This window comes from Coptis chinensis, chromosome 3 (assembly GCF_015680905.1).
Source record: "Coptis chinensis isolate HL-2020 chromosome 3, ASM1568090v1, whole genome shotgun sequence".
In the NCBI taxonomy this organism is placed as follows: domain Eukaryota; kingdom Viridiplantae; phylum Streptophyta; class Magnoliopsida; order Ranunculales; family Ranunculaceae; genus Coptis; species Coptis chinensis.
Window position 1 is genome coordinate 77,938,234 of NC_141458.1, and position 11,803 is coordinate 77,950,036.

The window sequence follows — 11,803 nt, forward strand, 5'->3', positions numbered from 1 at the left end:
CTAGAAGTCTCACATAGCTTTTGCATCAGAATAATTGTTAGAAACTTAGGTTAATATGTAGGTAATAATCTTTGCATCTATCTACAAATATATTACATGAGTATCTATGATTGCTAGCGATAAGTTTCGAAAGCTAGGCTAGAGTACTTATTCTACAAATCTGTGAGAATATAGCCTAAAAAGCCTTATATGAGCTAAAACATTTAAGAAATGACACAAGGGAGAAGTAAAATCTGGATAGAGAAATCACACGTCCACTTGCTTGATCACTATGCCATATCCTAAGCGAGAATTTAGGCCCTCTTTGGATTGATATAGCCAGAAATTCAAACCTATGAATTATTTTCCGCTAGTCCCCCCCTCGAGCCTTTCTTTTTAGCCTTTCATAACCCACAAATCCTTTACCCTGTTACAAAAACAAAACAAAATAAAAAAATAAAAATAAAATCAACCTACCCAATCTAGAATAAGTCTGAGAATAGAATGAGGAAGAAAGAAGAAGAGAAAACCGGTGTAAAACAAAAGTTAGTTAATTGCTTCAGAAAATAAAGAAAAGAAGTTTCCATCCAAAGAAAAGAAAAATAAAAATAGAAATAAAATAAAAACTCCGAAAAAATAGAATAAAAGGAGTTAAAAGCCAAAGAAAAAGAAAAAAATATGGCTAAGGATGGAAACAAAGTGTAGAAGCAAAAGTAAATAACATGGTTTTCTCTAAGTTACATAATATGAAGATTCTACTATCTCATACTTGTCCTTTTGAATATCTATTTCCTTCATTCTTAAACCATCTCCTAATCCCCGCAACACCTAATAAAGACCTCTAGCTCAATTAGGAATAGGTTAGTGTGATAGTAAGTGGCAGATGTGTTTGATCGACTCCGGCTTCCTTGTTGTCATTGAGATTGTAAGGTAAAGTGTGCCCACTGCACATTGAGTAGCTTAAACTTGGCGGAAAAATCGAGTGGTTTTCGATCTTGACATTTATGTGAGGACCTACTTAAGGGCGCTTATTTCGAAGTTTCAGAAACGAAACCTCGCTAGGCATTTCATAGTATTACTCATAGTATTTATATTTGTATCATAGATGATTGATTATTATGCATATATTAGCTTAGGTTTTGATTTGGTTATTCTTATTCATTTGCTAGTGAGATGTATAGATAGTTGGGACATGAATGAGGAAACAATAATTTTATTTCTTAGTCGTTGTAGTATAGTTGAAGTTTGTGAGTACCTTCAATTGGAAAATTCTCACGAGGCTATAACTTCGGCCCACTAGGGAATTCCTAGTGGTTTAAAAGCCTTGTTGCATATGGTCAATGCAATCGACTCAAATAAAAGCGAGAGTAGTTAGAACTCCATTTTTGGTCACTTATTCTAATTTCTCATCTTTGCTTGAGGACAAGCAAAATGCTGTTTGGGGGTGATTTGATAAGAGCCCAAAACTGTAGTTTTAACCCTGTAATAGTCATACTATTAGACCAATTATGTGAGTAATAATTAAGAGTTAACACTGATTACGTGTTTTTATGCATTTCAGGCTTCAAAGTCCATTATGTGCAGAAATGTGCCACTTTAGCAAGATGAAGGAGCAAAGGTCGGTTACTAAGGAGTTCCGTGACTAAAGGCCAAGATTCAAGAAGACAAAGCCTTTCTAAAGCCCGATCAAAAGCTGAAAAGTCGACGCGGGCAGAAACAACACACAAGTCAGCAGAACTTCCGAAGGCCGTATCTTTGGACTCAGATCTCGGAATGGGGCCTACCTTATGTCAAAACGACCGACTCGGAAAGAGTTTTCTAATGGTATAAGCCTTGATCCAATCAGAGGAGCAAAAGTGAACGAAAATTCTGTTGAAGCAAACTGCAGCTGAAGAGGCCTTTTTGGACTGAAAGAATTGGGTTTTGGGCCTGATTCTCTGGCCCAAAATATGGCTCCAAGCCCATGCACGATTTTTGGATCTGAAAGTATAAAAACCAAAACTTTACTCTTTGTTAATGGTAGCTAGTTAGACCTAAAATAATAGATAATTGTAGATCTAGTTTTTATTTAATTAAATTAAGTTTAGTTTATATTCAATTCTTGTTTTAGATTAAACTCTTAGAATCATTGTTCTTAATTAGTTTGATAAATAAAATAGCTATTTGTCAATTTCGATTCTTGTCATTTACAATTGTTTATATCTAATTTCCCTTATTACGTAGATAGCTAGACTTAGATTAGTTAGATTATTAATTTAGTATTTGAATCATTGTTTTATTATTCATTAGATTAATAAAATAGTGTTCTCCATAAGTTAGTTTCATTTCCATTAATTGTTTAGTTTCAATTAAGTAGATTCAAGTAATTGCCATTATTAGTTTAATTCAATTATTGCATTAGTAGTTTTGAATTGGGTTTAAACAAGCAAAGTTTCAATCTTTATATCATGTCTTGTTTGAATTCCATTGGAAATGATAAGCGTGATGATTCTCGGCTAAACCTCCATTGAGGGGTTGAGAAGCCTTGATGAAAGCTTGATTCCGATTATCGTAGAGTCGTCGTAATTTCCTTTCCACTCTAGAAACGATTAGTTCACCATGAGAATGGGTTTAATCGTTCACATACTAGTTATGAATTGGTAGAAATGCCATGTGTAATTAGGGATTAGGAGTAACCATATTGTTTCTGCGGCGATTCAATTCGGATTACTGACGATTAGATGTCGTTAGTAGGATTAAGTCGAGTTAAGGTGGAATCAATCCCCCTCTAACTCCTTATCATAGAATCAACGTAGCATTCCCATAGTTGTTCTGATAGTCGACTAGTTGCATCTTGTGGGTAGTTGCATCGTAGTCAAGTTGCCACTTCGTAAATCTCTCATTAGACTTTAGAGTTAAGAGCACTTATACGTAGAAAACATTACCATGCAGAAGGACTAGGAGTGGAACGAATCATCTACTCCACTATATCTCATAGGATATGAGAGTAGAATCTTTGATAAAATTTAGGCACATAAGATAGTTTTAGTTTACTTACGTTTTGAGTTTTATAGTTCATTTCGTAGGTAAACTAGTAAAATAACTTTTATCAAGAGGTTTACCTCTTTCAGCTTTCTCATACCCAACCCTCCTTCTTCAATAGGCTTGCAAACCTTGTGCAAACCCACAGTGACCATCTTTCTTTTGGCAGGATTGCCACTCCATATGAAATTCCTTAGAATTCTTTCACACTCCTTTAGTACAGACTTGGGCCATTTGTACACCGCCATGTTGTGAATGGGTATACTACTTAGCACATGTCTTGCTAGCACAACTCTTCCCTGAAAAGATAACATCTTCCCTACCCAGCTAGTAGCCTTAGCTCTTATTTTATCCACTAAAGGTGCAAAAGCCGCTTTCCTAACTCTACCAATAACAAGGGGAACTTCAAGGTGAGTGTGGCTAGAATAATTTGCATGCAATACCATTTTTTGTATCTTGTTGTTTGTAGTTAGCCAGTGCATACCTCTGCTTAGACAGTCCTCTACAAGTGCAAATAAGAGAGGGAAAAAGGTTCATGGTGTGGATGATCTTAACAAGGTGTGGTCTCATGGTTCATAGGATTTTGATAAATGCCCTTTTAAATTAAGTCAATGGAATACCAATTTTTGCCCAGATAGTCAGAGGCAATCTCACACACTGGTGTGGATTCAACTACCGGGGCTGGCACAGGAATATTGGGATCCATAAGCTCTAATGTTGATAGCTCATGGTGTGGGTTACCCGATGCCGAATGATGACAATACTCTAAGAAGAGAGTATGGTCATTTGGCTAGAATATTGGTGGATATAGATCTTTCAAAACCTATTCCATATCAGATTTATGTAAAAACCAAAAATGTCAATTTTTGGCAAACTGTTGAGGTCGGAAAACTACTGAAAATGTGCACCCACTGTAAGATTGTAGGCCACCTTGTGACAGAGTGTAGGAAGCTTAAGGGAGTCATGAACTTAAATAAAGAGAAAGCAAAGGATGTTGTAGTGGACTCCACTCCACCAACTGAAGCACCAGCTCAAGCTTGAAGGAATAACAGGCGAAAAAATCAACATCAACGAGAAACAAGCAAGCAAGTTGGGGTGGTCTGACAGCTAAAAGAAACTAAAAAAGCAAAGGAGAGTTATACTACTGCAACAAATGGAAATAGATTTGAGGTGTTGGAATTGCTGCAAAAGGCAAACGATAACAAAAGGGTTACAGAAGTAGTTATTTTAACTATTGAGCCAACCATATCAACTGTAGCTGATAAGAGCCCAAAATTGTAGTTTTAACCCCTTAATGATATTACATTTAGACCAATTATGTGTATAATAAATAAGAGTTAGTACTGTTTACGTGCTTTTATGTATTTCAGGTATTGGAATCAAATATATGAAGAAATATGTCACTTTTGCGAGATAAAGGAGCAAGGGTTGGTTGCTAAGAAGTTCTATGATTAAAGGCCAAGATTTAAGGAGAAAAAGCACTTTTTAAAGGTCGGTCAAAGCTAAAAAGTCAAAGTTAACGCGGGCAGAAAAAGAACAGAAAAGTCAACAAAACTTCCGCAGGCCGTATCATTTGACTCAGACCTCAGAATTGGGCCTACTATATGTCAAAACAACCGATTCAGAAAGAACTTTCTAATGGTCTAGGCCTTGACCCAATCAGAGGAGTAGAAGTGAACAAAAAAACTGTTTCAATAATTTCTAGCAGTGAATCCCTTTTTGGACATATGTAATTAGGTTTTGGGCTTGATTTCATGGCCCAAAACATGGCTCCAAAGCCCATACACGAAATTGTAGACCTAGACCTCTCCTATATATAGAGGACTAAGGCATAACTCTTATATACTTAAACTTAAACATAGACCTAGGAACTTAGTTATTAAATCATAGAGTTAGTTTTTAATATAGTTTTCAATTCTTAGACTCTCTTCCATTATATTAATAAAGCCAAGTTAGTTTATTATGATGTCTTCTTCTTATTCCTCTATTAATGATAGTCTAATGAATCTGAGCTAAACCGAATCTGAGCTAAACCTCCATTAGAGGGGTTTGATGAAGCTTTGATGAAGACTTGATGTGTTAGTTAGAATAATTACTTATCTAAGAGTTTCACTCTAGTAGGTTAGTTTATTCACCATGAGAATGGGTTAAACTTCCTCACATGCTAATTATTATTAGTTGGTAGAGATTGTCATGAATAATTAGGGATCAATACTTAATCTTTATTGGTTATGACTGCAATAATCTACACTACCATATTAGGAATTTATCTAAGTGAAATAAAATCCCCCTAATTCCTTCTCCATGTTCACATCTTCGTATTAAATTGCCATTAGTATAATCTAGTTATCGTAATTACAATCACCATATTAGTATAATTAAATCCATTACTCTCATTAGTTTTGTTAGAATTGTTAGAATTAGTGAAACTTTACGTCTAAACAACTAGGAGTGGAATGAATTCTCTACTCCACATATTGTATGATAAACGAGAGTAGAATTTTGATCATAGAGTAAATTCAAACTTTTACTTATTCATAACATAATTAGTTAAGAGTAGGTAAAACTATTGTTTTACGTTTTATCAAATGGCGCCGCTGCCATCTTTGTTTTGTTTAGATTCGTTTTCGTTCGTATTTTCGATCCTACCAAAATCCCATTAAACCCACCCACCCTTGTTTGGTTCTACCTGTGTTTATTTGGTTCAGAATATAATTTTTTTCAAAATTCTACCTTGAGCATGCACGCGCCCTAGGTACTCTATTTCGTGAACGTGTACGTCCTCAAGTTACTAGAATTCGTGTCAAGCAAGAGCGCGCCCACGCCTTTGTAAGCCTGTTTCCGTTTTGGCCAGCGCCGCCGACGAAAGCCCGATTTTTCACAGGTTAGTTCCAACTCTCTTCATTCCAGTTATTCCGTGTTGCCACACTACTACATAAAATATCATATACCACTATTTTTTAGAGTGGTAAAAGCCTTTTTACCACTGTTTCTAAACCGTGGTATTAGCTAGGGTGGTAAATACTTATAGAAAAACCGTGGTATAAACTTGTACCTATTAACCACGTTTTATCCTAAAACCGTGGTAATAATCATTTCAAAACCGTGGTATAAAGTCAGTATATTTGTCATTGTTTTTCCAGAACCGTGGTATATAATGTTTTTTTATTTAAAAAAAAATCCTTGATTATTAAAATATTCCATTCACATAATATTTTTAGAAAATAATTATGCATATCACATTCCACTTCATCACAAATTCAAAACACCACATGACTAATTTTAAACACCATCCGAAAACAACACATTCCCAATCGAAAATCCAAATTCTAATCAATACAAATATATTACAAAGAACCTCCAAACCAACTTAATCAATCTTGTTACAATGAAAGAATAACAAAAGAAAAAAAATGTAAATCTCTATAACTTCACCAAGAATATTCTCTTCTGTATTGGCATTCTCGTCCCTGGGACCAAGAATAAACAAAGTTTGATCACCCTATGAAAGAAATAGTTGTGATTAAAAAATAATGAGAAATATAAGTACAACAATTTAGAAATTACCCTGGAAACGAACGAGATGCTGTGCGGAAAGAAGACATAGCTTGATCACCCTCTTCTTGAGCAGCGAAAGCATTTCCATGACCTAACCAAGCAGGGAGAAATGTTCTATCAAGAGTTTTAGCTTTGTTCTAAAGTAGAAAATTAGCCGGATGAGCAAATATTGATTTGGGGTGTACAAAATGCAAAACATAAATGATTTTGTTTTGAATAACATGAATGAATGGAACATAAGATCAAAAGTTACAAAACTTAGGTTAGCAAGGAAGAAAAAAAACATTTTTTACCTCAAAAGGTCAACACTAAATGTAAATCTGCTCCGCCAATGTATACATATGCTCATAAGAAAATGTCTTTGTGCATTTAAAAATATTGCCAGATATCAGACAAAGTAAAGTTTTTAATTGGGAGTATGAGCCGGGGGAAAAAAGATAAGCTTTTCATTGAAATCCAATTTGTTTTGTAAAACCTAACTAAAGTGTACAGTTCAACTAAACCAAATGACTGAATATGTAGTACAAAGCATGCACTATTGATGATCGAATAGTACACGTCTAAATATGGAGCACAAAATTTTTCACTCAGGAATAATTGGATTAGCATTGTGAGTGAATAGGGAATATCTTGATTTGTTAAGGGGAAAGTTGTCACCTGAAAAACCATCACGATTAACCATATTTCTTAATATAATAGTAATAGCAACCAACAACAAACCATATGATAATGCTTTGAAAATGGTGAAGTGACTGTTAGTGAAAGACTGATGTAAAGAACAGAAAACAAAATGAAAATTTACAAGAGCAAAACAAGCAAAATTGCATAGTAGAGATAGGTTACCTACTTTTAAGAATAATCCTTCACCAAATTAGAAGCCATTAGATAGAGTTCATTTGAATGGCCAAGCTCCATAGCAGCTATTAGATGCACCAATGTGCTTTTCAAATGGAAAGGGTCTCTTCTAAGTAAGCTGAAATTAACAAAGTATAAATAAATAGAAGAGCTACGTTGTCCAAGGCTCCAAGTAACATCTTACCAATTAAATATCTCTATGCAAATATTTACTAACTTACGCAGAAGTCAGCTTAAAATATTTTTGAAATTCTCCACTTTGATGGTAGTACTCGGGTTTACAGGCCAATAGATTTGTGTTGTTTTTCAAGGTGCAGGCTAAACTGGCAGTGTTATTCTCACAAGTTCCAAGGTGTAGAAGGATGTAGGATACAAATTCCATCATGTAGAAAGATGGACAGTATATCATACACCAAAACAGAAGTCCACAGAGCGACATTACCTTCTTCAGATTTAAGCATGTGATTGAGACGTTCCAAAGCCTGAAATACACCGAGGAATATAAGATAACATCATAAAGTGCATAATCATTAGAAAGATGAGCATGACATCAACTATGAAAATAAAAATCCAGTATTATATTTTCTAGTCATGATTGAAAAGACTAAACGCAACTTAATCTTAACATCTATATACCTCGTAACATAATGGATCAGCCTTGATAACAACTTTGTACCTTATAGAGCATCATAATTCAAAATTGTATTAGTTCCTTTATGTATATCAAATACAAAGAACAAGATAGCATGACAACAGCTCACCATTTGGGAGCCTCGGCACGATTTTCCAGTTCCTTATTTCCCTTTCCTCGTAAAAAACATATTGCTGAACTAATTTGTAAACCAAGAAAAACAAACATTGTCATAATCAACTGAATAGTAAACTCAAGACTCAGAATAAAGAAAGCCCTTACATTGATTTCACGGTCTTCCCCATCTTTATCCAAGTACATAACATTACTATCTTTCAAACCAATAGCATTCCCATATTCATCAACTTTCGCATCACCCAACATCACCAAACCCTGGTCCCATTCCTTCAATTCTTCCTAAACACATCCAATTAAAAACTAACACGTACAATTATATACTAAATAAAATAATATATTTTACCAGGCATTTGGTGGCAAGATAGTGAAAGCGGATATCGCGGAGGACAATTTTGAAGGCGTTTAAGAGATGGAAAGGGAGATGGTAATGATGACCGAGGAAAAGAGCTTGGGCTTGCATGTAAATGTCAGCTGGGTCAGATGTGAATGCAACAACTTTATCTGCCAACAAAATTGCAGATGAGTAGAGATGTTTGCTTACACAGTTTCGTACAACTCCTTGTAACTTTTCTATTGATTGTTCTATCATTTTATTTTTTCAATTTGTTAGGGTTTTGGAGAATTGGGGATTTTGAGAGTGGGGAAAAAAGCGGAAGGAGTGAGTGGTGAATCCATAGGGTGCCACCTGGTCGTTGTTTCCTGCTTCAAAACCACACCAGCCAACCCACACATTCATTCTATCGAACACATTAAGAGGAAGACAAGCAGCTATTTAGAGAACCTAGATCGCCAAGTATCCAACCCTCTCATATTTAATTGGTAAGAATTCAAGTTAAATTTTCTCAGAGGATGACGACAAACATACACAGATTAAAAACTAAAAATTTCAAATTGAATATAAGAAATTCTAACTAATAGACTTTAGATACGTAATAAAAAGAAACAAAATTTGAATTTCGAAGTATAAACAAGAAATTTTTACCGGATGAAAAAAATTAGAAAAACACGGAAGCGCACGAAACGTGCAGCTCACAACCTGATGAAGCACAGTACACACGCACACTGATCTCTTAAAGTTTGGGTTGGAGAATTCGGCCTTAGAGTTGATGGAAGTTGGATGCAGAAAAAAATTGAAGCTTGGGCGCAAACGCTTTAGAGCGAGTGGAACTTCTTTCTTTCTTCTTCTTCTTTTTTTTTTTTTTTTTTTTTTTTTTTTTTTCCCTGTTTTGATAAACTTCAAGTTCTATCCCCATGGGATTATAATTTGTCGAAATATAAACCACTATTTGCTAGGAAACTGTGGGATACTCCATAACTAAAAAACGAAAAATGAATGTGCCGTGGTATAAACTAACCAGATGTCACGGTTTTTGTAAATTAGTGGTACAAACTAAGATCCAAAAAATCAGATGAATTTCTACTGTGGTATACAAATATTAGCCACTGTTATTACAAAAACAGTGGTATATAAATTCATACCTACCGTGGTATATGTGTATTTTATGTAGTAGTGTAATAAACCAACTATGCGTAGGACTAAAGTCTAAAATACCCTAAAAAAAATTATCTAAACAAGCTTCCATTATTTCCGCCATCATAAACTTCGTTACATAATACCCACTCTGTATCACCAGGTTGGTACGTGCCCTATGTACTGACAAGTAATGTAATGAAAAATAATGCAACTACCACCCCAATATGCAACCTTGCACTAGTACTTCGCAATAGTCTACTCCATCTCAAGATTGAAATGTATAAAGAAATATATTGTCCTATTTGGACTAAAATACAATGTTTGTAGTGCTTGGCATGGGTCACTAATACCTTTATAAGGGGAACATGTATATGGGGGGAGAGAGAGAGAGCACTTCGTTTGCGCAACCATCTATCCCATTTAATAAGTCCAATTAAGATATACATACAAGTGAATTAGTGAACCTTAGTTTAAACGCAAATGCAGTACAACTGATTGTCCACATATACAAAACATGATCCCATCAAAGGTCATAACTGAAAAGTAAGAACGAAACAACTAAGGTGTAGTCGCTTATCAATCTTAAGGAACTCTAAGTAACCATGCCCAATTATAAAACCTCACCTTCAGTACATAATGGCCACATAGAATGCTTTTTTATGAAATTTCTCAAATATATATGCAAGAGAAAGGAAGACAAATAATAAAAAAAACAACACTTGTCAAATATGATGGGGAACTTACTTGTAAAGGCACTTGTAAATTGTGGAAGTGCTGAAAAATGAAAACACAAAGAAAATGAATATCTCCTTTGTACAAAAAAACTGAACTAGAAATACCACCATGTTTCTCATGTTGTTAACAATTCTTGAAATAGATCCTCTAATTGTGTCAGATGATGGGCAAAGTAGTGGCTCACTTCTAATTAGTTATGTAACTTGCTGAAGAGTAGATATTATATGGTCATAGAGCCATAGAGGTTTATTTGGGGTTTAATATGTATCATATTCAAAGTGTCAAATTCATGGAATACCATCAAATGAAGAATATCAGCTAACACGTGCAATATATAGCCAAAATAAAGTAACTCTACCATCCGAAAAGTGATTCTTGTAATTGCAATATGGAACACAACATTAGGTACTTAGAAAAGAACAAAAAATAGGTCATAGCACTAAGTAAAAGCAACAAAATAGACAAACAAACAGTTCATATCATTGACATTTTCACAGAAGAATTTAACGAAAAATACTAGAGAGTTGAGAAGCTTGATGCAGCAACAAAAAAACCAATTTAGAAATTGAGGCAAAGTGGAAACTCTAATATAAAGAATGAAAAAGTACGCAAGGTGCATCTTCGATTCTTAAAACTGTAAACCTTAAATTTTGAATCTAAATCAACAAATCTATAGTAATTGTACAAAAAACCTTCATCTGCTACATACAAAGTCATTAAAACTACCTTAACATACAATAGGCAAATTATACCCAATTACAATCGTTGGCCTAGCTACCAATTAAAAGAACAAGAACAAACTCTTTGTATATATATATAATTGCCAGTGGATATGACTGTGTGTTTATTTTTGTAAGTATTAGTGTTGAAAAACAAGTAAAGCAAAATAACTATGACTAATAGGACTTTTTATCATAAAGATGGTGAGGATTAGAAACAGATAAGAGACAAAGAAGTAGATGTGGAAGAAGAATCTTACTAAATCACATTCCAATTAAGTTCAAAATAATTACAAAGTTGTATACCAATAATTCATTGCATAACCAAATCCCAATCCAATTCACAAAAAAAACCTAGGTCAGTTATTGGAACGTTATGGCATTTTGCTTCAATTCAGATAAACAAAAAAAAATTATACATATATTCTCTTCAATCCAGCATTTAAGGAAACCTAGAAGTCAGTTTCTCCATTCATGATAGCTAAACAAAAAATAACTAGCCTTGAATAAAATCCTTTGAAGGAACATACAAGAACTATTTTACCTTTACAAAAATCAAACGGTTCAAAGCAAGTGGTGACCAAACACATCTCAAAACGATGACGTCGCTGCTTTGATTTTGAACAAAATGAAATTGATAAAGTGGCATATTAAATAGAAGGAGCGAGAGACCTTTGGATTGAACATGCATTA

At 34.3% G+C, this 11,803-nt stretch overlaps 1 pseudogene; it reads right to left on the minus strand.

Moving 5' to 3' along the window:
- Positions 1 to 6,563: 6,563 nt before the first annotated feature.
- On the minus strand, positions 6,564 to 8,771 carry LOC147510941 (anaphase-promoting complex subunit 6-like; annotated as a pseudogene).
- Between the last annotated feature and the right edge of the window lie 3,032 nt (positions 8,772 to 11,803).